The 27,995-nt window shown below is 43.9% G+C and overlaps 1 protein-coding gene across 1 annotated transcript in view; it reads right to left on the reverse strand.

The window, feature by feature from the left end:
- The window catches only part of LOC133082908 (steryl-sulfatase-like), a 123,387-nt gene extending 103,190 nt beyond the window's left edge, over positions 1-20,197 (reverse strand). Inside the window, exon 1 of the mRNA XM_061179581.1 lies at positions 20,078-20,197. The gene's annotated coding sequence lies outside the window, so the exon portion shown is untranslated. The remainder of the gene's footprint in view (positions 1-20,077) is intronic.
- Between the last annotated feature and the right edge of the window lie 7,798 nt (positions 20,198-27,995).

Genomic DNA, 27,995 nt, shown 5'->3' on the forward strand with positions numbered 1-27,995 from the left:
ACCCTTTTTTACTCTGCCTCCTCACTGCCCCCTCTTTGTTCTATAAAAGAAACCAGCACCCAAACCTGAGTGAGATGGTTCTTTGGGACACGAGTCCAGCATCTTCTCGGTCTGCTGGCTTTATGAATAAAGTGGCTATTCCTTGTCCCAACAACTTGTCTCTCGATTCACTGGTCTGCTGTGTGGCAAGCAGTAGGAGCTTGAACTCGGCAACACGTTCGTGGTTTCTGCACCAGCGGGAATTTAGTTCCCATATTCGCAGAAGGAGCTTCTCCCTGGAAACAGGAACTCCCAACCAAGTCTTGGCATCCCTTCTCAAGTATCTCTTAACCGTCCACTTTCGCTCTGCTGCCAAGGCTTGACCAACAGCACTGTCTGTGCAGGTCACGTGATGAAGATATGCCTACATGTACATCCTCTTGGGGTGACCACTGAATAGTTTCTCCCTTGCATCTCAACAACAAGAACGGAAGAAGAACTTGGTAGGCGGACGTCACACCGCTGACAACGTTGAACCTCACCCGAGCCCTGTGATCTTGGGAAACAGGAGACAGCTAAGAAATACCCACACCATCTATGTTTTGGAAAAGGGCTGACTACCATGACCTCCTTTCCCTGTAAGGCTTCATGGACGCCTCCCATGCCTGCCTACAGCCAGGCCAGACACAGAACCTCAGAATTCCCGTCCTTTGTCTCATGGCTGATTCACTGAACGGTTCGTCCCCACTGATCAACTGAAACACGATGTTTGTGAACCAAACTTGGGTTCAGCTTCTCTCCTTCCTCCAGGTCCCACCCTCAGCCCGAGCCAGAAGGCAGCCCCTCCTGAGGACAGGCTGGCCTCCAGGTACACCATTCTCTGATCTACTGTCCAATCAGGCCACCCTTTCATCCACTTCACCACACCTGGTTCTTTCCAGCCTGGCTCACTTCTCTCTGTTAAAAAAAAAAAAAATATATATATATATTTTTTTTTTGCTTAACCTTTGAAACTCTTGCAGACCATATGGTCAGTGTGTTTTCCGTCTTGCAATAATCTGTCTCGCCCTTTGCAATAACCCTGCTGAGTAAAAGTCGCTCATTACTGAGAGTGGATCTGTTTTTCTATCGGATACCATGCCGACCAGGCTGGCTGGGGCAGACACTTGGACCAGCAGAGTTGGAGCCCTTGTCAAGTCTGAATTTTACACAAAATCAACCTCCCTTTCCCGTGACGTATCATATAGACTACAGAATCACAGCCCTTGGTGTAGCATCCTGACTGTTTAGCATCTACAGAGAGCCAGATGCCACTTATCATAATTCTGATGAAAATCAGTGCAGATGTGTGCCTGCCCCGCCTCGTGAGATGTTAGTTCCATACCTGTCAGGTTGTAGGTCAGATCAGCTATGACTCAGTTACTCTGGCAGGCAGCTCTCATGGGCTTGAAGGAACAACACAGTCCAATATTTCTGCTACACATGTCAGCTCCACACTAGCAACTCCTGCTCCTCTTCAGGGCTACTGTGCATGGCCCTGCGGGTCTACGGAGGCCCTGTGTCGGGGAGCAAAACTTGCCACCCCCAAATATCTCTTTGGCATGCAGATTTATGTCCAGCTGAAAACAATCCCAGCCCAGAAGACTCAGGAAGAAACTTTGATCTTCTCCCTAACTGCCTAAAAAAACTTACATAGAGGGCCTGTTCCAGGAACAGAGCATCACCAGACATGTCGGCAAAGACTGTGGACCAGGTGGGCTGGGAGAAACTCGCCAGGGCCTGGAGATCAGGGTCCTCTCTGTGTCCCATCATCTCTGCCTGGCCCGGCAAACATTTATTTACCAAACTTTTGTGTTTCTGTCTCCATATGAACTGTCTTCCTCCCCTGTGAAGTCCCAAAGCACTATCCCCAACAAAACTTCTTTTGTCTTTAAGTAAAGGTGGTATTTAAGGTGAGGGTTTGGGCCATTTTAGTGAGTGACTCAGTTTTTCTGGGTCTCTCCCATGGATACATGTTATTCAACTTTTGTGTGATTTTCTCCTGTTCATCTGTCTCATGTCCATTGAGTTCTTAGACCAGCCAGAAGAACCGACAAGGGTAGAGAAATATTTCTTTATCCCCAACAGCTGCCCACCCCCTTCCTCTCCAGAGAATAAGATCAGACAATGTACGGCTGTGATGGCAAAACGAAGACATGATATGAGCCAGCCTGGGTCCAACCCGGCGAGGACTTCTCATAGTCTTGTGAGCTTGTCTTCAAAAGGATCCAGCAGCGCTAGAACACATCTGCAGAGGGCGCTGCATTTGGGTGAAGTTACAGCACGAGGCCCCTCACCGGTAACTGCAAAGGAGAACTTACAGCAAAATCACACAGAGACAATGCAGAAAACGACCACTCAAATTCCAACGCGAAGCTGCCTATGACATTTATTTATGGGCTCTTCAGAGAGGCTGAACGTTGAAAGGATTTTTTTAATAAAATAAAATTACTGTCTTTTTAGGAAACTCCCATGATGAAAAGAAAATACCGACCCACAGGAAATACACAAAAACAACTGTCTGCTACAAGACATGGAATTTTCCAGGATTCATTTTCCATCTCCCAATGACCTTGTGGAATCACAGGTGGGTCCAGAATGCTGGCTCAAGTCACCTGTATCTGCCAGGTGGTCTCTACAGGTATCTCCTTGGATTTACCCTAGGTATGGAGGTCTGTGTCATAGGAGGTTCCTTGGGCCCTAAAAGACCAATATGGAAGATGCCTAATGGGCATCTATAAAGAGCTGATATTTCCATAAAGATTTTTTTTAATGAGATACAAAAAATTGGAATAAAATGACTTTTGATTGAAGTTCTCCCAAGATTCTGAAAAAAATAAAAATACTTTCTGTAGAAATCGAACTAAAAATCTGGCCTCAAAGTATCCAAATGGATATATTTCAAGAAAAACGAGAAACTCAATAGTTTGGAAAATTCACAAAACACACAAGCAAACAAGGTACCGTGAATAAAAACCACCAAAACAAAGAGCAAGTGAAACAGGCCCTCATAAATTACAGACAGTATAATTATCAAAGACCCTAAAATAAGTGTCATTTATATGTAAAGAAACAAAAGATAAGCTTGGAAATGCAATCAGTAAAGAGATTTAAAAAGAAAAATATTTTGTATGTTTTTAAAATATGGTCATATACATTGCATTTGTACAACATGACAAAGATACGAATAAAATTTTTTAATATTTTTTTTAAAACTGGAATAAACAATTACTAGAAAAGTTGGAATTACTGGAGTTACTGGAAATAACATCAAAACGTTAATAAAAGATTATTTCTGGATGGTTATTTTGGAAGATGAGGAGAAGACTTCCACCTACTTCCATATTACAAACTCAAACCAGTGATATAATGGATGACTTTAACTTCTGTTTTGTGTACCCGTTTATTTCTTAAATACAAACTATGCTTTGAAGAATTAAGATCTAGTCAAAATTATCAAATTGTATAAGGTCCATGAGAAAACAGCTCTGGAATTGGTAATTAGGAGGTCGCTGAGTCCCAAGACTGATGTTTCACTGAACAAATGGAAGAAATCAGATTGCAGAGTTTGAGAAAGAACATGCTGTCAGAAAGTGGAAGCACCATCTACAGGTCAGTCACATAGAACCCCACTGCTAACACACCATCCCCGCGCCTGACTGCCGGCCTCTAAGGCCAACGCCTGAACAGCCTCCTGGGCTCACTTCTGAGTTTCCGTGATTGGGATCCTGTCTCCATACCTGACACAAAGGAACTGGACCCCAAGCCCTGAGCTTCCTACACCCATTCTGTGTGTGGCCCTCTTGGTCCTCATCCACAGTCTACAAGCATCCTATCTTTGGTGATGCAGGATTATAGAGAGGTCCTCTACACCACAAGGTCCAAAAGAGCTGAAGTCAACCAACAATCTACATGACAATCCTTAGAGCTAACATGATGGGGGTTGGGGGGGGGCAGGAAGAAAAAAGCCAAGTGAGGCACACAAAATAGTAAGGAGTTGGCCTGGGAGAGCGGTGGTGTCTAGTTCCCTCCTGAGGTCAGAGATGGATATCATTCTTACACATAGAAAAGAAACAGTAACAAGGTTGTACACTGATTAGAAACCACTTTAAATGGTACCACTTCCAATAACAATGAGATACATAGACACTGAAATAGCAAGCCTTGCATTTAATGCTGATTACAATTATATTGTGCAAACTCATTGCAACACAGTAATTGTGAGCAAGAAAATCATTAGGTTCAGTACAATGCCTCATCACATAATCGAAAGGGAAGAAGCATGGCTCCTGTGTATGTAAATACGTAAATATTTGGGTGATCTCAGAGGGATTATCTCTGGGTGCATGAGTTATCTACTTAAAACAACTAACTCCAGGGACTTCCCTGGCGGTCCAGTGGTTAAGGCTTCGCCTTCCAGTGCAGGGGGTGCGGGTTGCATCCCCGGTCGGGGAGCTAAGATCCCACATGCCTTGCGGCCAAAAAACCAAAACGCAAAACAGAAGCAATATTGTAACAAATTCAGTAAAGACTTTAAAAATGGTCCACGTCAAAATAAATCTTAAAAAAAAAAAAAAACTAACTCCAATGGCAAGAAGACCCCCGAAATCAAACGTCAGCATTATATAAAACCCCCTCTATACATGGCAAACTCTCAGTGGATAAAGTCAAAGAGATGCTAGTCTATCTTGAGACATAGTTCTTTCCTAAGTATTTATAACCACGTCCCCATCTTCTTCTAAAGCCACAGTTTTATGTGCATACCCCTAATATTATCACAGCCTACCCTGCATTTCTTAACTTTTGCCCTGTAAGTAATTTATTATACACTGATGGCTGCTGACTGTCCAAGGATGGGGAGCGAGAGTCAGGAACCCACAGACAACTATGTACATGATGGATTTGCCTGGGGGAGGCCCTGGAAGATGGTGCAGGAAAAGGACATCCAGATGTTTGGATTCAATCCCAGCCTGGATTTCAGACTTGGGAGAGGCGTCTTCCCCCCATTTGGAGCAGGGCAGGGCTGCTCCAGCCCTGAGATTGAAAAAAAAAAAAAGAAAGGGAGTACCATGTGGGTCCAGGAGCCGTCCAGCCTTCTCCCCGAACCCCACCAGGAGAGATCTTGATTGATGCCCACTGGGAATCTCAGCAAATGATGATGGGGACCCCAAGAGCATGCCACAGACATACTCACACTGTGGGATTCAAGAAACAGTGGTTGCAAAGAGAAAGAAAGTGGTTTGCACGGAGGACAACTTTCTCCAAGGAGACAAGGTCCAACCAACCCAAGCCACAGAAATGTGGGTATGATAGGCAGAATTTTAACAACACCAGCAATATTCTTGCCCCCCTGGTATACACACCCTGCATAATCCCCTCTCCTTGAGGGCGGTGGGGCCGGGACCTTTGAATAGGATGCGTGTCATTCCTGTAATCAGGGCACTGATCGGTTGACTCAGAGTTCATTCAACAGAGAGATTACCTTGGGTGGGCCTGACCTAATCGGGTGAGCCCTTAAAAGGTACGGAGCCCAGAAGTCTCTCCGAAGTCACGAGAGGTGTGCCCAGCTGGTATCAAAGGAGAAGCAAAGAGCTTTGATGAGAACCGCCTGCAGGGGCCATGTACCCAGGAATGGTGGGTGACCTCTAGGAGCTGAAGGTGGCCCGGGACTGACAGGCACCAAGGAGGCAGGGAACTCAGACCCCAACTGCAAGAAACTGAATTCTTCCAGCACCCACTGAAGTTGGAAAGGGATCCTGAGCCTCAGGTGAGATGTCAGCCCGGTGACAGGCTAAGCACAGGGAGTACCTATCCCTGGCCTGGACTCCTGACCCCCAGAGGCTGGGAGATAACGTACAGAGGTTCCTTAAAGCCACTGTTTGTTGTGAAACAACAGAAAATGAGTACAGTGGGTATAAATCTTAAACCAAATGCTTTCCTATCCAAAGCTAGAGAGATCTCAGGCTAGGAGATTTGGTTTACAAATGTATTTCCATATCCCACATATGGAAAAAAATCTGTGGTATTCATCACTATATCAAATTCTTTTCTTTTTTTCATACCACCTACAAATAGGTATTGAGCTGCATCTGTACGCTACATGGGATGAGGCTCGGCACAGCCCACGGCATCTCATAAAGGCCCAGGATACACTGTCTGGACGGAGCAACCTCAGAGCAGATAGAACAACAGACATCGTGGTGGGCTGAGTCCCGACCCCCCAAAGATGTCCACGTCCTAATCCTCAGAACTTGTGACTATCTTACCTTAAGTGGCAAAACTTAAGTGGCAAAAGGGACTTTGCAGGTGTGATTAAGTTAAGGCCCCTGACATGGGAAGATGGTCCTGGATTAGCCAGGTGGGCCCAATGTGGGCCCAATGTGAGCCCAACGTGAAGACGGGGAGAGACTGGAAGATGCTAGTTCCGCTGGCTTTGAAGACAGAGGAAAGCAGCCAGGAGGTTAAGGAACGCAGGCACCTCTAGAAGGTGCAAACGGCAAGGAAACCATTCTGTCCTACAGTCTCCAGAAGGAACTGGCCCTGCCACCATCTTGGTTTTAGCCCAGTGAAACCCACTTTGGACTTCTCACTTCCAGAACCCTAAGATAATAAATTTATGTTGTGGTGATTTATTACAAAGTTTGTGGCAATTATTACAGCAGTCACAGAAAGTGAATATAGAAAGGAAGGGAAAAACCTAGGGAAGGGGGACTTCGGGGAGGAAATGAGAAAAGAAAGAAAAAAGTTAGCATCCAGTTTAATGGCTGGTTTTCCTGCTGTTCTAGAACTGCAGGAGGCCAGGAGACCATTCGTCTCATGCCCTCCACAACCAACTCAACTCCTAGGACAGAGGGGAACTGAGAAAATATTTGCACACATTGATTTGTGGACAGGTCATGACCCTTAACAGATAGGTGTAACCTTGGACGAGCCGTAAGTTATCACGTAAATGATTCTTTCTGTTAAGTTAGAGAGTAATTCTTCAGTTCTGTGCTAGATTCCTGACCAGTTTATAATTAGGAATGAGTTGACAAAACTACCAGAAAGCGTACATGCAAGTTTCTTTGTACATAAAGACGCTTTTTCTATCCAAGCTCCAATTTGGAATAGAACATTAAAATACTCTGAACTCTAAATTTTCCTCCATCTACCAATATTCCTGCACGCTGTGGTAAACCTTTAATATTGGCGTTTGGTTATTTCATCATTACCTACAAGACCTTTTTTTCTGACATCATTTAGAAACATGACAGTGTTTAAAATGAACATTTATGAATTCAACCAATAGGGAAAACTGTAAATTCAGTCCTTCCCCTGCCTGAAAGTGCTCATAAGACAGATTCTCCTGACCGAATTGTCAGAACATAAGCAATATTCTCTGAACCTCCACTTCCCCGTTCTGCCTGAATCCTTAGAGTTTGCTCATGTCATGGAAATACTTGGGGACCCTGCCAACAGAAGTCATATATGCATGCAGAAGTGATTTGAGAGCAGCGTGCTTATTTTTCCGAATAAAAATGCAACTCCCGAGGAATGCAGAAAAATCAATCAGCAGCTCTTAAAAATGTGTTTCCTTTACATGAAAATGGATTACAGGAGAAGATCAATTTGCCTGCCCAACGCACACAAGTGAATTATCTCCTCTGATAACCACTGCATGTGCACGATAGCTCAAATAACAAGTAAATTCACAACAACGTGCTTCAGCCTAACTGTGGTTAGCTCTTCGACTTAGAATTTATATTTTGTTCAACGGAGGGACACCCCTGCCTTTTATTTAATGCTTTTTGGATCCTAGAGTTCAATGTTTGTTTGCAATGGAAAAGAAAAGCTTTAGTGATTGAGAAATGGGATAAGATCTTGTTATCACAGAGTTAGGATGAAACATTTGAAATAGCCGTTCTTATAGGTCAAAAATGATGGACCATCAGCAATGCCCCATATCTCTAATGGGTGTCACAGCCTAAACTAGCAACCATGAAGTTAGGAGCAGGACTACACTGGGTCCAGCCTCAGCTATAACACATGACCTGTGCGATTCTGGGGAAATTTCCGAAATCCTCAGTGTCAATTTTCTCATCAAACGGGAGGGCTAAGAATATTGTGTTCTACAGAGAGGTTGAGAGCCAACGAGGGCTGCAAGGGCAAAATGGCGGATGCATCTCATACGATACATCAATGATCTCTGAACACCACTTACACTTCCAATGAGGAAATCTTTACAATCTATTAACCCACTTGGACAAAGACAGACAGAGAGCAGACAAGAGCAGAATGAGGAAATTCCACAGGTTTTTGGACAGTGGCAACTCCATGTTGGAAGAAGCATCCAAAAGAGGCGGCAACCTGAGCGTGTGTCAAGGAAGACGGGATGCGAGATGGGGTGAGCCACTCTGCCCCCCCACAGAGCCATGGGCCTCCTCACGTGTGCGTCCCAATTCTCTGCAAGACAGGATTCCTCTCTGTGGGACGTGGATGGCCTCAGACCACAGATATTGACACCTGGAGGGCACGGATTCGACGGCCAGCCAGCCAACAAGCTGTACCTACAAGTAAGCAGCGGAACTGGCTCAGTGTGGCACAGCCTCCCTTTTGACTATGAACAGAAGCTAAGAACCAGGATACGTTTGAAAGGAATCTCTAACAGAAAGGACTAGGACAAAAGGACCAAAAAAAAAAAAAAAAAAGCCAACCATCGACCAACTAACCAATCAACCAAGGATGCTTTGCAAAAAGTGCATCTAGAAAACAAATGAGAACTTTTGGAAATGCATCGTATGTTAGACAATTCAGCAGAATGCTGGGAAGATGGGGCTGAGGACAGGTCAAAGGAAGATGGAGCAAAGAGGCCAAGTGATTGACCACAGGGGAGAAAAGATATGAAAATGGGGATATCAACAAGCAGGGGTCCAGTATTCAGCCAGTGGATATTCCAGAGGAGGGGAGAAAGACAAAGCATGTGGGGAATAAATTACCCAGGATGCAAATGAGACATCGATTCAGAAGCAAAGGACATGGATCTCCACATTGAACAGATGTCCAAATGGTAAGTGAAAACAGACCGTTTCATGGAATCTTCGGACACTGAGGACAAACAAAACATCCCAAAGCACGTGGTGGGTGGCTGTGGGAGGATAAATGGGTTTCATCTAAAAAAAAAAAAATAAGACCCAGAATGGCTTTGGTCTTTGAATAGCCACAGCAAAGCAATGGCTGCAAAATCCAGAGGGAAAATCATTTCCGAACTAGAGTTTTAAACCAGACAAACCAGGGGGGCCAGAGCTGCACTGGCCCAGGAATAGAGCCCATCGCGGGCCAAGTATTTGCAGTTCAGGCGGACGGTCTCTGCTTCCACGGAACCTGCGACCCAGGGTGGGGAGATGGGGAGAGAGCCTTCATGCCCAGATGACCACATTTCTGGTTGTTGCTCTCTCATGAACAAGATCCCCATAGAAGAACAACGAACGGGAGGCAGACATCATGTTGAGCTTGGGGGAACAGCGAAGCACGGTTACCAATACCTGCAACAATTCAATCCCTGGTCCTCCTCTTTCTCACCGTCAAAAGAGGATAGTGGTAGCTGAGCAGTCAAAATCACGCTCGACTTGCAACGTAATGCACCTGGATGAAAGCTACAAAGCTACCTCTGAAATCCTGACACCCACCCCTCGTTACTGTGCTCACCCGGAGGACCATAGAGTTCCCAAGACTCTATGTTATGGGAAAAATGGTCCAAAATCTGGTATTTCTTCTCCGTTTATCTGTGCAATCTGGCCACCAGACATGTCCAAGCCCAGCAGCGTTACCTGCAGCAACATGCAACAAAGACTCTGCGCTGGAGAAGAATCCAGAGTGGAAAACCAGGCGGGGGCCACAACGTAGTTCAAAGGAAATATGTGATTATGAACCATGATCTGAGAACGGAGAAGGGTATCATAAGCAACTGGCTAAGAAGGAGAGGGATGGCAAGGAGGAAGGCGCCGTCAACATCCTAATTAAAAAACGTCAAGCAATGAACGAGGAAACCATGATAAATTCATATCCACGTGAAAAATGTCCAGCCTCCTTAGGGATCAAGAATTAAAAGGAAAACAGAGGGAAAATGCTGTTTGTAATCTATCAATGTGGCAAACACAACGACAGGATGAGGCTGAATCTTGGAAAACGGGGACTCCTGCTCGTGGGTTACGTTATTGCACATATGCTCCCTGGACGCTTGGGAGCATATGTGAGGATGAATATAATCTCAACAGTTTTACACTCTCTGAATTGGTGTTTGCGTTTCTAGGAATTCCGTCTTCTGTGAAAATATCAAGAGACCCACACAACACACGTGTCCTTTGTCAATATATTCCTACCAACCTTAGAAATTTGTGAAGCCAGGAGAGTTGGGGAAAGGTTCAATAAATGACATAATAGCATATTATGCAGCCCTTAAAATTCTTGATTTTCGCAGACTATTATTTTGTCATGAAGAAAAACTTCAGGGTATAATTTTAGGGTGGAAAAGGCAAAATCTGACAGGAACCAAAGGCAGCAAGATCGCAAATAAAACAAGTTCATATTTATGTATGGATATGTATGTTTTCTGTGTCTGTGTGTATAGACATGCATACACAAAACTGAAAAGAAAGATGCCAGAACTTTGTCATTAGTTCTGGGGGAGCAGGGCTACCAGTATTTACACGATGCTTTACACCTTCTGGTATATATGTATCAAATGGTCTACTCATTTTTGTAATCAGGAAAGAAAAAGAGCCTGCAAAGTACAATTTAATCATACTGTCTTTCTGACGCTGGAGACATTGTCGTAGTAAATGCCCCAAACTCCTCAAATATGGTAATCTGTACAAATGGGCATAAAAAAGAAAATGACCCTGGGCTCCCAGTTGGCCTGAAAGACCCTAATTGAGAAAACTTCAATTTGTTAAAGAATTATGTTCTGTCAAATACTGTGCGTCTGGCCCTTGTCATAGAATCAAAAAAAAAAAAAAAAAAAAAGATTCCCTTTTTAAGTTCTTATTCCTTTAGCACAAGCACATAATAAATGGGTAATAAATACTTGTTACAGAGAATCGAATTAACACAGATTTCTAATCACTACAGTTTTCCCCTCATGATAGAAAGCTCTGATTATTATAGTGCAGAATTTGAAGACACAACAGCAAACATACCCTAGGTCTAAAGCCTTGGGTTTGCCGCACCTTCAGAACCCTCATCCATGGTAAAGCTCGATTTCTTTATCCCAGCCTCTTTTTCGGTAGGTTTAGCTGGAAAAAGGAAAATGACCCCCACGGTATCTGATGAAAATAGAGACATAAAAGGTAGAGTGATTATTTCAAATTGAGAGCCCTGTGGATTTGCAAGGAGCAAATAAACACCATGATGGCGGTGGGCATGACTTCAGGGGTCCGTCCTGGCCAGGGACACGGCCAGCCCACAGCCTGAGGAGGGCTCGGATTCCCCATCTCAAAGGTCTTGTCTGTTCTTACATTATAGCATCGGCGGATCAATGTCCATGAAACCCACAATGGGACGGAAAGCATCTAAATCAGTGTTCCAAGACAAATGCACCAAACCTCCAGGGCGGTGCCCCAAAGCAGTGCGGGACCGCCCCCCAAAATACACACAAACAATAAAATACTAGTCATGGGATCCCCCCAATACACACAAGCCACAAAGAGCCAGCCACTCAGGGGGATCCCCCCCAGATACACACAAACCACAAAGAGCCAGCCACTCGGGGGGATCCCCCAGATACACACAAACCACAAAGAGCCAGCCACTCGGGGGGATCCCCCAGATACACACAAACCACAAAGAGCCAGCCACTCGGGGGGATCCCCCAGATACACACAAAGAACCAGCCACTCATGGGTAGATCATTATTGAGAAGCATGCAGTGGGAAGAGGAGTATGGATATGATAAGAGGACATCCATCCTTCCCAGAGCACAGCCAGAAAGGAGACAGGATGTCAAGTGAAATTGTTCCTACAGGGAAAGAACCTGATGGCTTTTCTTTGTAGTGATCACAGTGACACATTTAACTCTAACTCTGCAAAAAAAAGAAAGAAAAGAAAAAGAAAAAAGTCTGGGGGTGCGTGAGAGAGAGAGAAAGAGAGAGGCTAAGAAAAAACACAAAGCGGGTTTGGGTTTTCATGTTGAGAACATTCTTAAAGGAGTATCTTCGCTGTTGACGCATCATTTCACCACAAACATGCCCCCTGGAGAACATTCTCAACACGGAATCCACAAGGGTGCCGAAGCAGAAACGACTATGTATAAACACAGGTCTGTGTGTGTGTGTCTGAGACCACTATATGGTTTTTATGTATGGCTTCATTCAAACTGTAGGTGGCAAAGCAAACTACATGTCAAATGACAGCTTCCACGGTGGGGCGGCTTAGGGGGGGATGAGGGGAAAAGGGGCAAAATGGTTGGAAAATGAGAGTCCAAGAGGGGCTGTGCTGTGGGCGAGTGTGTGTGATGGGCAGCACGATTACTGGGACTTGAGTTCGTGGGGGGTGTGAACCCAGGGAAGCTCCCACTCCCAGACTCAGAGCTGGGGGAAGGTGTGAACCACGGCACTAGGCATCCACTTTGTTGTAGGAGGCTCATTCTCATCACTAAATAAAGAAACACCCCAAATGCATCATGTCTCCTCCCTCTGTCCCTCGCCCATCCTTTCCCACTTGACCCAACAAATGCCCAAAGACCACAGAGGAAGCTGGAAACTCACTTCATTGCTTTTAGGATGCAGCCTGGTCCCATCCCACTCCTTCTGCCTCCCGAAATAAAACTGTCACGAGAGTAATGACACTAATAAGGTTGGGAAAGCTGCAGCCTTCTTTGTTTATGTCACAGACATTGTAAGGTGATTCAAGATTTCAGAGTCTAAGGTTACTGTGTAGAATTTCAAAGTTTCCTACAAGCCCGCTACAAAATTTTCTGAAGGGAATTACATCTGAGCTACTGAATGCTTTCCAATATTATGAAAGAGTTACAGAAAAAAAAATAGTACTTAAATGATATTTTCAAATTATTGAGAAGGAAACTAGAGAATGGGGACTAAACCAATTCTTCACATTCCTAATGAAGATGACTTACGATAATATCTGAAATAAACTAAAGACCAGTAGTTTTTTTTAAATCATGGAACGTTACAAAGTTCTCTAACACTTCAAATGTGTGGTTTCTGAATAGGAAACCAAAATTACTTTTAGTTATCAGTATGATGTTCATTATTATTAAATGTGCTTAACAAACTTATCTTCTGGATTTGTACGATATTGTCTCCAAAAGTGAGGACGTTATTAGGCAATTTCCTATTTCTAACAAATAGAATTGTCCTTGAAAGATAAATTTATTCTGGAGTCGATGTTTTTTGGCTGATGCTTATTTTAAAAAACAAAACCCGCAAGTAACTAAGTAAGGAAATGACATCTACTCATTACTGTAAATGTACATTAGCTTTGCATTTGATCAACCCCACCCTGAATATTAGACTGTAGCAATAAATAAACTTGAAACATAACTAGAAACAACTAGCTCCGCATTCATCTGGTATGAAATGTTACACAATTCAAAGCAACTCAGCAAACCCCCTCAGGCTATGGAAACAAACTGCAAAAAACCAAACAACTAGAGACTAATGTACAGTTAACAAAACTTTCAAATTCAAGGAAAGAACCTAGATTTCAAGTCATGAAAGCAGGGGATTAGGAAAACATAAATTGGTAAATTTCCATTAGGTCTTCAAATCCAGAGTTGATTTTAATACAAAGAGAGAAATAAAGTAGTATAGTTTAAAGCAATATAGAGATATACTTAAGGCAGTACAGAGATACAAATAAGTACAATGGTGTAGGTTAAAGCAGTAGTATACCAACCACTCATCAGCAATTGATTATAATTTTAAAATTCAAAGATTGTACTCCTAAAATTATAAAAATCTAACTACAGACATTTTATGACTGCCTTCCAACACTTTATACAGAAACACAAAGAATTATAAGCTGTTGTATAGATTATTTCCTGATTGACTTCAAATAAGATCGTACTTTATACTTGAAACAATACAGTAGACTATCTTTCCATACAACTCACCCCTAAAATGGGAAGTTTAACATGAGCTTCATATAGAAAAAAAAATCAAAATAAACAGGGCACCTGACATGCAGTATAAATATTGGAACTGCTACACTTCAATGATTGTCAGTAAGATGAGTAAAATACATGCAGTGGAATATGGCAGGAAATTCCTGTACCTTAGTTTAAAATTTTGTTTCAGTCTATACAGAAAAACGTACTTGCTTATGCCAGGAATCAGATACTTTTGCTCCTCTCCGGAATCCCAGGTCGGGGAGTGGGAGACAATCTTTAACAGGTATGAGGTTTCATCACTTTTGGCCAAGAGGAAGACTGAGAAATCCCACAGAAGAGATAAAGATCATTTTTTACATTGTGTAAGTTAGAAGCCAAATCACACCAGAAAGGCTTTTTTTTTTGCATGTAACTTTCTTGGTTGACTGAAATCCAAAGAATATCATTTAATATCAGTATTAATATAGCAGAGGAACCATTTTTTTCATTCATGTATTCAACAATTATTTACTAAACATCTACAAGGCACCCTGCATTGCTGGACTACCGTAGGGAGAGTCGTATGTTTCCTGTACTCATAGAGCTTACAAAGCATCTGCAAAAACAGACAGGATTCAGGTCAATACTGGACAGAGAATATACATCCACAATGGTATGAAACTGTCAATGGGACCAGAGCGTGTGGAGCACGGTGTGGGCCTCACTAGCTGGAGGTCCAGTGCAAGGAGAGGTTGGCTTGTGTGGAGGCCCAGAGGAGGAAGAAAACAAAGCAAGGGTGAGGCAGGTGCAAGAAGGGCCTGAGGGACACGGAGGGTGCTAGGAGCCCTATAACAGAGGCCTTTCCAGCCGTGGTTCTGGAATTCCACCTTCCTTACGATGGAAAGCTGTTGGAGAGCTCTAGTAGGGCCAGAGGCAGGATCAGGCCTGGGTGTTGAGAAGGTGCCTCTGGCTCCCGGTGGTGGGAAAGGCCTTGATGGATGCAGACCGATCACCGGAGGCCAGTGTGTTGCACACATGGGAGATGAAGACGGCTTAGCCCAAGGTGTGCCACATCCAGCTGGAGAAACAAGAGACAGCAAAGAAGCCGATGCAAGGGGTCTTTGGGGCTTTTTACATTCGAGAGCTTCGCGTATCAATGCAATCTCTTCCCAGACAATCCATGAGGTTTTTTGTTGTTGTGAATCCCTGTGGCTCCACAGCAGTGCCGCTAAAGAAATCGTGGGTACAACACAGGGGAGGCCATGGACAGACCTCGCTCATCTTTATGTAAATAACTGAACAGGCTCCAGCCTCACTGCTGTCCTCGCTTAGAAGACAGGACAGGTGGGGAAATCAGGGGCCACTGTTTTTACTTACAAATCCTCTGTCCATAAGAAGGTCCACTAGAGATGACTATCAGCGTGGGTCTGTTACAAGTGGGTGGAACAAACTGAGACCACTCCCCACACCCCGGGGCCCAAGGAGGTTCTCAGGAGCAGCCAGCGGAGCCCTCAGGCTTCCAACAGGAATGGTTTGCCAAGCACTGAATATCGGGTTGAACGTTCTAAATGTCTTCCCTGGAATGGACGTCAAGGTGGCAAACTAAGCATTTGGCTGGATTGTGTCTGTAATGTCTTCTTATAAATGGAATGCCTTGTTCCTTAAGTCTTTTCACACGCTATCTTTCTTTTTTTTTTTATATTGAGGTATAGTTGATTTACAATGCTGAGCGTACAGCAAAGTGATTCAGTGATACATTATATATATTCTTTTTCAGATTCTTTTCCATTACAGGTTAGTGCAAGATATTGAATATAGTTCCCTGTGCTCTACAGCAGGTCCTTGTTGTTTACCTATTTTATATGTAGTAGCGTGTATCTGTTCATCGCAACCTCCTAATTTATCCCTCCCCCAACCCCTTCCCCTCTGGTAACCATACGTTTGTCTTCTATGCCTGCGAGTCCATTTCTGTTTTGTAAATAAGTCTGTCTGTATCATTTCTTTAGATGCCACAAAGAAGTGATATTCGTCTCTTTTTTCACATGGCCTCTTTCAAAACGCTGAACAAAAGCATTGCTCTCGATTCTGAAGGCAGGCGGCGCTTTCCAGGGAGGACGCCAATGGGCTTTGTGAGTCTGGCACTCACGCGAAGATCCGCAGACCCACAGCGCCTGAGTTAACCGTGCTGCGGGAAATCACACAGAGACAAACACAGAAGGCAAGGTACCAGAACCCTCTCCCCATAAATCCCGACACGGCTCCCTCACCTGCATTCAGGGCGGAGCCCACTGTCACGTGAAGCCTGTCCTCAGGTCAGAGACAGCAGGAGCTGGGAAGGTTTGGAAGGGGGCATGGGAACTGTCACGGACACACTCTGAATGCACCTCTTGGCAAGAACCTACCGTGTGCTCAGCGGTATGTAAAGAAGCTACATGGAAAGGCAAGATGACAGCCTCCACAGTTACTGTGTAACTAGCGCGTACAAAGAGATGGATTCATCATCTTTAGAGCCACGGGGATGACGCTGTGCCGCGCACAACCTACAACCACATCGTAGGGTGATCCACCAAAAGGGAACCAGAATATGGAGGGCCCCGTGGTCAGCAGAGGCTCCCTGGAGGCAGGGCTACACAACATTTACCTCTAATGACTGGCCCTGTACAAAATTTTAAAGACAAAAATCAATGGAACTAAGCCACCTCTTCAAACAGGAGAAGCAAAATAAAACTTCATACGTATTTCTCCCAAAAAACGTTTTTTGGAAACTACTCAACCTTACAAAATAGTCGAAAGAATAAAAACAAACCCAGGTATACTCCTTCACCTGGGACAGCTAACTGTTGACATGTTGCCACACTTGCTTGCTTGCTTTCTGTCTCTATGTGTACACATGTGTGTATAAACACAGAGGTGCCTAGGCATACATCATACATTTTTTCTACATCAGAAGATTTTAAAAGAGTAAGGCATGTACTCGTATTTGTGTATCATGACATTTCAGAGGGAGCTGCATACAGGATGGCACTTCACCCCCTAAGTAGTTTGGCCTGGGTCTCCTAGAGTAAGGATAGTTTTCCCCCTACCTCGCTACCATGGAAACTATGAAGAGTAACACTGATTCCATCAACAAACCTCCTACACATTCCCCAAATAATTGTACCACCTGGGTCTTTTTTCCAATCCAGGATCCATTCGAGATCCAGATACCCTTATGTTTCTTGGTCTTTTGAAATCTGGAACCATTCCCTCAACCCCGACCTTTCTTGGTTTTGCATGACACTGACTTTTGGGGGAAGAATCCAGGTTCAAGTGTCTTAGACAATGTAGTACATTCTGGATTTGTCTATTTCCTCGTGTACAGATTCAGGTTGAACCTTTTTGGCAGGGATATTATACTGGCTTTTTGGTGCCCTTCTTGTTACCTCCTATGAGGAGGTACGTGACAGCAAGGTGCCCCACTCTTGGGGGTCTCTTGGTTAAGAGTACAGCCCACAGATTGCTCTATTTTATGTCCCAATTTACTTCTTAACGAACCTTCTCTCCGTCATTTTCTCTGAGACACACAAAATAGTCACTGTAACTTCTTTGGTTGGGATTATCTTGACCCCCAGATGTGCTTATTATCATGGGTAAATTTGCTGCCATAAAATATTCTTAATTAAGGATTTGCAGTCCACTTGAGGAACGTTTTTATCATCATCAAAGGATTAAAAAAAAATGACTGACTATCCTAGTAGATATTTGAGTAGAGTGAGGAACAGACTGCTGGCAGGTCCCGTCAAAGAAAATGGCATCTCATAAAAAGCAGATTTCCTCCTGTTTTCTTTTTTTAGTTCATAAGAAACCTTTAACATCCCTAAACGCTTCTGGTTTTTTTTTGGATGGGAACGAATTAGAAATACCAGAGACAAGATCAAAGTATTTCCTTGATTATCATTAAAGTCTTCATCCACTTCAGGAAAGGGAAAGTTTTATATATAAGAACCCCAAACTCCAGAGGGTGAAGTACATTAAAATACCCTGTGAGGGCGCCTTTATGCTGGTAAGATACAATGGATATTGTTATCAGGCATTTAGGAACAGATATTTTAGTCCCCACTGAAAGACTCTCCCTTTGCATCGACTGTTAAAAAAGGATAATGCATGCTGTATTAATTTATCATGAATGAATCATGACTCTTTTTCAGCCGCCTCCTTTTAATTAGCTACTGACTCTGTCCATTTTTTCCTGAGCTCTTCTAGCTGGGTCCAAAGAATGTCAATCTCCCTCTAGACTAAAACAACCCCAAAAATATATTACTCGAAGCATTTCCCTGCAATATACAGTTGTCTTGCAGAGGAATAAAAATAAGACTCTACTTAGCAGGTGCTTAAGGCTTTGAGAGCTGGGTCACAAATCAAAGCCAGCTCCTGCATTAACAAGAACTTTAGAAAATATTCTTTAAAACCCCCAAAAGTTTGTTTCTGAAAGAGAAAAGGAACACACGATCCTTTTGAAGAACAAATTACAGAAATCACAATAGAAGATGAATCTCTTAAGCTGCTCAGCGTTAAAAGTGGACACAAGCCACGGCTCGAAGCCGCCGTGGACGTTTGCTCTGGGATGAGAAACCTGTGCTGCTGGGTTTAAATTTAACAGGAAAAAAAAAAAAAATCCTAAAAGGTGATTGTCTTTTTCCTCTCTTTAATATGTATTCTAACTCTAATCCCTCCAAGTAAAAGACCATTGAATATTCTAAGAAGAAAGAGAAGATGAAGTTAAATCTCTTGTTGTACGGGTCAGGGTTTCTCCACGTGGCACCCGTGACACTTGAGGCTAGGGTAACACTCGGTTGTGTGCTGTCTGTGTATTGCGGGATGGTTGAACAGCATCCCTGGCTTCCACCCCCTGGATGCCAGGAGCCAAGCTCCTCCAAAGTTATGAGACCCAAAATGCCTCCAGAATTTGCCAACCTCCCCCTGGAGGGCAAAACCGCCCTGCGGCGGGAGAAGGGCTGTCGTCGGTAACCCCAGAGTCCCAAGCTGCATTGTGAAGATGGTTACATCTGTCTGCACCCCATCACCTTGGCTGGCAGGATCATCCAGGTACTTATCCTACTTCTCCCAAACAGAGGGCATCCTTTACTTTTCATAACTGCCCTGGGAGCCTGTCCTGTGCATCTCCATTGTACAGAGGAAACCCGGGGGCAGGAAGGTTAATCCGCTTCCTGAGAACGAGACCAGCAGGTGGGGAGCTGGGATCCAAAGCCTGGGTCTCCCTGACTCTGCACGGTTCCACCTCTGGGAGCCTTTGCGTACCAATGTGAACCATATCTTGTCTGACAGCATTTCCGTGCCCATTCCTCCGAGCCTGCTGCTGTGGGGGGGGGGGACACTGAATGCCCTGCAGTGCCCCCCTGACATCATAATGGCAGAGTATCATCAAGATGCAGCCTCTGTCTGAGAGGAGGGTGTATAGCAGGGAATGTCACCTGCAAGGTCTGTGAAAGCTGCTTCCTTCATCCTGTCCCCATCAATATCACACACACACACACACACACACACACACACTCACCTGAACCAGCCTGCAGGAAGAAAGCTTGTGCTGTGCCTTGGGCGATGAGGCCAACACACATTTAGAAAACTCCACCCCTGAATTCTCTGAGACACGCTGATTATTACTGCTGACTAGTGTACACGCCCTCATGGGCCCAGGGCAGCTCTTCTCCAGGAAAAAATGTTTGTCCCCATTCCTCCTCCCCTTTAACAAAGTGACCTTTTGTTGAGAAGTCGTGTCTGCAGGAAAAGGAGAGCTGGGGCAGCTCCAAACTGATGTCACCCCTGCAATATGGTAATATCCCGAAACACCGTTATAAAGGGCACCAAATACCCACAGGACGCAGACGATGCACGCGGTCAGGGCAAGGAGAGCGTCTTGTGAATAGGCCATGATATTTCCAGAGCCAAAGTACCCGTCCACGCGTTTCTTGTACTTACAGTGACAACAATTTCAGACAGTCTTGGGCGACTGTCCTCCAGGTCTTATGTTACCGAGACCACCGTGAGCAGGAACGGGGATGGTGAGTGCCTCTCAGCAGACAGGAACAGGGTGCACCAGGCTCATCCTGTGAATTCATCCAAAAGAAGAAGAATTGGACACCGAATAACCACATTCTGAAACACTTCAATGAAACGAGCTCTTTCTGGCCTAGGGGATTCCTCCTCCTGCGTGTTTCTTCTTTCCATGCTCTGCCCAACTCCTACTCATCCACAGGTGTCAGCTGAGTGGCCACCACCTCAGAGAAGCCCCCTGTGATTTATACAATCTAAAGCATTTGCCCCACGGTTGATGAATCCTAGCACTGTTTTTTCTTCCCCCCTCGATAGCAGTTGTCACTATTTGCAATAGTCTATTTATTTGGTTTCTTTTTATTTGGTATCTGTCCTTCCCACAGGCTCTAAGAGTCAACAGGGCAGGGCTATTTCTTTGTCATAGCAAGCTCTCGCTAAATATTTTCCCAACAGAGCTGCGGTCACAGACTACGGGACAGGGGACTGTGCCCCCTTCTGTTTTTGAAGCCAAGTAAGAATGTTTTCACATTTTTAAACTGTTGAAAAAAGAACATTTTTGTGACACATGAAAAGTCCATGAAATTCATATTTCAGGGTCCATAAGCAAAGTCCAAAAATACTGGAACACCCATTCATTTACTTATTACCTGTTTGCCCCTATATTACAAAGTCCGAGTGGAGTAGTTGCGACAAAGATTGTTTGGCTTGAAAAGCTGAAAATGTTTTACTATCTGGCCCTTTACAGAAAAAGTTTTTCGATCTCTGGTATAGAGCCCCACCCACGAACTGAAAATGAGCTCAAAAAAAGCCAACTCAATGCCCTTCAACCCGAAGAATATATATACATATTTTTTCAAGTTGTTGATATTTAGACAAAAACTAGCATGTCCCTTGGAGCAATTTATTAATGTGTAAATCTATTGTTTATCCTTTTAAAATAGGAAGCATAATCTCACTTGGTAAATAATATTCACAAGAGAATGCCACATTAGAGAAAAATTACTATTCCATAGATTTTTGTCAATGTAAGTCTTGCTTTAATGAAGTTCAGCTCCCAGCAACAATTTCTTGGGTTCAATCAGTACCCCAGAAATATTTTCCCCCCAGAGATGGCATTTGAAACTGTCATCAATCTTCGGGCATGGCTTTCCATCTTAGGTTCTATTGAAAACAAATGGTGTAAAAAAAGTTCATTTGTGTCATTTTTTAAATTAGATTCCACATATAAGTGAATGAACTTTTTTACAAAACAGAAACAGATTTGCAGATCTCGAAATCAAATCTATGGTTACCAAAGGGGAAACACGGGGGCAACTGATAAATTAGGAGTTTGGGATTGACATATACACACTACTATGTATAAAATAGATAACTAATAAGGACCTACTGTACAGCACAGGGAACTCTACTCAATACTCTGTAATGACCTATATGGGAAAAGAATCTGAAAAAGAATGGATATATATGTATAAATGATTCACTTTGCTACCCGCCTGAAACTAACACAACATTGTAAATCAACTCTACTCCAATAAAAATTAATAAAAGTTAAAAAAATTTTTAAAAAAGGAATGGTGTGCCATCAGTGTTGACCCTTTGCCTCTGTCTTCAGGAATGAAGGAATCTCTGGGCATGGTCACCTCTTCTGCCCTCTCACCGCAATATTAACTGGCAAGATTAAGATGGTTAAGGACGTGGATTTGAACACTTGGGTGACTCCCCTTGCGAGGCAGGGAAGATCCAAATCATCAGTTTTCCTTTCTTGTGCGCACACCTTTTATTGACAGGAAATAGATTTTAGGAGATCAGCATGGAAGCCCTTTGACCCGCATTTGATACTTTATGAAGAGGAACAAACCTGTCTAAAGGGGTTAAGTCACAATGTCTCTCACAGTGGTATTGCCACTAGGGACTATACCTGCAGGAAGAACACACACAAAGGAAAGTCTAATGGCCCATGCGCAGAGGACACTTTTCAAAATAACACTGGCGTGTTCTCACCCGGGGCGATTTTGCCCCACAGGGGTCACTGGACAATGTCTAGAGACATTTCTCATTCTCGCAAATGTGTGGATACTATTGGCATCCAGTGGGGAGAGGCCAGGGATGCTGCTAATGACCTTATGAATGCACAGAACAGCCTCTCCCACTGCCAACCACAAACACGCATCCAACCCAGTCCCGCACCACAAAGAACGAGCTGGTCTCAAACATCGCTAGTGCCAAGGTTGAGAAACTGCATTAGATAATCGGTCTGGTCATCATTAAACCGGGTGTGATGCCAGAGATCGGCAAAAACGTGGATGTGGCTGGAGGGGGGGGTGTCACACCCAGTGTGTTCCAACAGTCATGCACAGCCAATTATGAGTGGTAGTTCCACTATGACTGTGATAAGTTGTGTGAAAATAAAAGTCTCTGGAGATGAAATTTATAACCCAAGCTATAGCCACAGAACAAGAAAATTGAAGATCAAGGGGTTAGGTCTGCTTTATTATTAGGAACCTATATTTTGATTTAGTTTGTGAGTTAACAATAAGCGTGCTCCATGACCCTTCCCACTGTTTATCTAATCGTCGCAACTGTCATTTACTTGGTCATTTTTTCATCATTCTCATCCCCTCTCCAAATGAGGTTTTAGTTGTACAACACTGAAAATCACAACAGTGGTGTAAGGGCGGAGTTAGAACCCACCATTCCTTGTCCTTGATTGTGAGACACCAAAAGCCCTGGAAACCAAAAGATTTTTGTAAATTTTGTTTTTTATTTGGCAGCAAAACCCAACCTGAACCAACTTGAGGCATCTGTCTTGTCTCAGCCCTCGTGCCTCAGCTGTTTGCTAGTATCATGTTGCACTGTCATCAAACACTAGGCTCAACTGCACTGGGAAAACATCAAAAGGAGGTCGAGACACCTCGTGAGTAACAGTGAGAGGAAGGAAAGAAGGTATTTGTCATCAGCAATAGCCCAGAAGCATGGTTATTAGCCAAGGTCAGCCTTGGAGGACTCTTATTTGAAGAAGATGGTCTAGAAAGACGGTAAACAGATGAAAAGGATGAAAAGGTCAGTGGATGAAATTCGACCGATGGGTTTGCCATAGGTTTGCAGATCTTGTCCCAGGCTCTATTTCCTGGGGCTCAATGAAAGACAAAAGCTGATACGAACTTTAGTCCTGAAAATACATATAACACAGATGAAAACAGCCCCATCTTGCCACTAAGCTATCATCCCAGAGAAACCCTTACAAGCTGTGGGAGAGAGGTCTTCAAGCTTAGGTTGACGGTCGTGAAAAAACAGCCAAGACGATGGAAATGTGAACTCAAATCACCTATTCATCATCACCCACACAGGAAGGGTTTTCTGAGAAATATTCCCCGAGTAGTCCAAGAACCAGCATACCAAGAGTAGACAAGCCAGGCTAGAACAAAACTGTAAAATAATAGAGTTTCTAGTGTGCTCTCTCACACACTTCTTGTGAAATGTAACACTTCAGGTACTTATTTCTTCTTTGATATGCAATCTATAATAAGGCCTTCTGACCACAGGGTTTTGTATTCCATGAAAAGCAGATAAACAGTTTCTTCCACTCTACGTTGGTTGTATACTGATAAGTGCAAAGTTAACAGTGGTGGTCATGATCAAAGAATTGTGAACTACAGTGAAAAAAAAAAATCACGTAGAACAGGGGTTGGCAAACTATGACCCCCGGGTCAAACCAGCCCACTACCTGTTTTTGTAAATAAACACAGCCGTGCACGTTCATTTATGTACCGTCTATGGCTGCTTTTGCCCTGGCACTGCACAGCTGACCATATGATCTGCAAAGCCAACAATATTTACCATGTATGTGGGCTTATCCAGAAACTGTTGGCCGACCCCTGACCCAGATATGCCTAAGATATGTGATCTGTTAATTCTTGGCCTCAGGAACCAGAGATTATAGCAAATTCGCTCCACAAAAGAGACCACTCAGAAAGGACACTAGATTGACAAGACAGACCGTAATAAAAGAAGTCTTTGAGAGGGTCGATTTTCACATGACCATTTGGTCCCTGTAGACCCTTGTTCCCTAACCATCACCACTTGGCCAAATAGTACATGATAAGAGAGCTATGCTGACTCTAAAGCACCCCATCGCAAAGGTACTTGAGCATCCAGAGATCATGGACATATGTTACCGGTATGTGTACAGCTACTTCTTATTTTGACTTGGCTACATCTCATGCTTTCCTTAGAGATAGGAAGTACCCAGGGTGTGGATGGTCTATCCTCATACAATTTAATTTACCAGTATATGAATACAATGTAACTATTAGAGCAGTTGTCTTCATGTATCCCACTGGGAGAAATATTCATACATTTTTCTGCAGGAATATTAACACGTTTGATTACAGAGTGCTGCCACCACCTGCTGAGGGGGTCCTATGAGCTACGGAAAAGGCACTTGTTAACTTTCTAAAGCATGCATAACTCAATTCCAAGCTCCAGTCCTTGGAGTCCTGGCTCCAAGGACTTCAGGTAAGAAATTGTGTATCGATATTCAACTGTGGAAATCCTGGGAATTTAATCAGAGTGAGTGCCAAGATGTCACTATATATCAACCACATCTGGAATCAGACCAAATTAGACAGCTGCACTCCTAATTCACAGAAGCCCTTTCCAAAGCAACAAAAGTCACGTGGTATTTCCCTGTTTCCCATGGTGGAGACTCAATTATGTTGCTGGGAGGCTGGGTTGATTTCAAATCCACAGTCGAAAATGTTAGGATTTTTCATACTTGAGTCCAACTGCCAAGTGGCATTTATGCCTGAAATGGGGCCGAGTATGAACTTATGACACAAAACAAATTCCATAAATCAGCTAAACAGAATAACGCTGACCCAATGAGGAGAAAGAATTACAACCACAGAATTGTCTTTTTTTTGCCATGGGTGGGGACAGTTTCCAATTTGCCAACAAATTTAATTTGTGTTGTCTTCATTTTACTCAGGCCATTTTCTAGTTTTCTCTGGAGGTTGTTACTGTCTTCATTATATTCTAAGAATATTGTAATTTTCAAAGGGTCAGTTGGTCATCTGATACTTCAAAAAACGGAAGGCTATCAGGATCACATAATTATTTTCACTCATGTGCTACAGAAAGAAAACATCTCCATTTGCAAAACTGCGTACTGGTGATGCAATTAATATCTCCTATAACCTATTCTGTGTGCTATCCTAGTAAAAACTTTAACTATGGAATCAAGCACAGGGAGGCTCCTGTTGAATAACTTGGACAATCTTGGGTGAACGATTTTGCCCCTGAGTCTCCATTTTTGAGGACATTTACATGTTCTCTCCCTAAATCAACTGAGCCATTCTCCCCATGGAGGCCACATCTTCTTTGTTCTTCCTATTGTCCAAAAGGCTGTGTGTAGCAGCAGACAGAGGGGGGATCTCACTAAATGTTTGCTGCATTTATGTCCTAACTTAGTTGTACGACAAGTTCTGAAGGTTTCTCCTGGGGAACTAGGAAGAGTCTTGGGGAAGTCAGAAGTTTAACACAGAACTGTAAATGAAGAGGGAGTCTTTGGTGGTCCAGTGGTTAGGACTCTGAGCTTCCACCACCGAGGGCGCAGGTTCAATCCCTGGCGGGGGCACTAAGATCCCACAAGCTTCGAGGCGTGGCCAAAAAAAAAAAAAAAAAAAAGAACTGGAAATAAAGAGCTGTGGGAAACTATTATAATTATCAACCTCTATAAAAACTGTAAATGTGAAAACAAATTGAGTAAGATATACAGCTTGTCTACAGTTGCCAGCAATCCTTGGTGTTCCTGGGCTTGTAGACCCGCCACTGTAAGTTCTGCCTGCAACAGCACGTGGAGTTCTCGCCATGTATCTTCCCATCATTCTCCCTCTGTAAGGCTCTATGAGTCTCTTTACAAGGACACAGCTGCACTGGATCAGGGGCCCACCTGACTCCTGTGGGACCTCATCTTTACTATGTACATCCTCAGTGACCCTATTTCCAAATAAGGTCACATTCCAAGGTTCTGCCAATAATTGATTGGCAGCAGTGGGGTGGGGAGAGGGTATCACTCTTCAACCCAGAACAAGCAGCCTTCTCCAACAATGGATGGGTACCCCCAGTGTACCCACCTCCTAGAATACAGGGAGGGAGAAATGGAGGAAAGCTAGAGCTGATCCAGAACTCACCCACCTTTCTCCTATCTTCAGGTTGTCCCAAATTTCCTCATTTCTATCCTGTCTTAAACCAGCATCCGTAAAGCAACCCCAGGACGCTTACACACTCCATAGGCATTCACTGTTGTTCAAAGCACTTTCCTACCCATCCCACCTGTAACAGGCTGTGTTTGTGAAAAGACTATTTCCCCTGGTGACAGGTAAAAAGGACCTGGGGGGGTGGGGTGGGTCAAAGTTCTGAGCTAATGCTAGATTCCATTTCCAAGTCTAGTCAGATACATTGGTTCAAAAGCTATAACGGACGCCTGGTGGTAGCAACACGTTACAGTCACTCCACGATAAGGAACATCCATCCTCTGGGGTTCAGGGGGAGCCCAGCTCCGGGCACTTTAGGGCACATTATTAACACTGAACCAACACCTAGAGCACACACCTGTACACTAGCTTCACGTTGCTTCTCTTCCTCTGGACTCGGAAGGACTCTGGCACCCACTGTGGGAGGAACTGCTGAGTACCTGCATCATGAAAGACACTATAAGACGGCCATCGACTTTGGATGGATAAAGCCTATATGGCAAAATGCTGACAACTATTGAATCTATCATCATCATCTGCAAACCCATCAACTATTGAATCTATGATCATTATCCATAAACCCTTCAACTGTGGAATCTGTGATCATCTGTAAACCCTTCCACCATGGAATCTACGATCATCTGTAAACCTTTCAACTATGGAATCTATGATCGTCTGTAAACCCTTCCACCATGGAATCTATGATCATCTGTAAACGCTTCAATTTTCGACTATCATCAACTGTATACCCTTCAATTATTGAATCTACGATAATCTGTAAGCCCTTCAATTACTGAATCTATGATCAATTATGAAGGATATAAAGATGATCATTCGTTCACGTGAGATTTAAGTGGGGGGAAAATTTGTAACAAAAAGTTGGGTAGAGCCTTAGGCAACAGAAACAAAGTATAAACTACAACCTTTTTTTAAAAGGCCATCCACATAGCACCAACTCATAGGACAAACAAACCTCATCTCGGCCATGACGACGAGGTTCCTGAAACGGCCTTGGACTTGCAAGGCCAGCGGTAAGTCAGTAAACAGCCTGAATGTGCCATGATGTCAGGGTGTGCTTGCGTTTTGCCAGGTGTCTGACGGTGATGGTTGGGTGGTGGGCCGGGCACTCCACCAATGGCCGATGGCCACAGGTCAGACACCTGTATCCTTACACTCCAGTGGGCTTGGCAGAGTCCCGTCCTTGCTCAGGACACGTCCTTGGGGTGTTTATGTCAACACCTCAGGGAAGGTCACGGTTCCCTAAAACAGCATCCCTCATATTCCTCACCCTTAACCGTTCTTGGCATGACCTCACCATATTAATTGGCATTTTCACGACCGCTTCATCGTGAAATGGGGCTTCACTTTACCTTGGGACCTGGCAGCTGGCAGACCAGTCTTCAAAGTCTTAACATTTTATGCTAACCGTGATAACTTATTGAACTGATGTGTGTAGAATTTTCGAAGCATCGATGGCCAACACCACTTCTGTTTTGTTGTCTGCCCATGGAATAGAGTCCCACACCCTTGGGTTGGCAGATATACTGGCCCTGCCGACTAAACCATGAAGGGTCCCTTAGTGGACGCTA

Source organism: Eubalaena glacialis, chromosome Y, assembly GCF_028564815.1.
Source record: "Eubalaena glacialis isolate mEubGla1 chromosome Y, mEubGla1.1.hap2.+ XY, whole genome shotgun sequence".
NCBI classification, from domain to species: Eukaryota; Metazoa; Chordata; class Mammalia; order Artiodactyla; family Balaenidae; genus Eubalaena; species Eubalaena glacialis.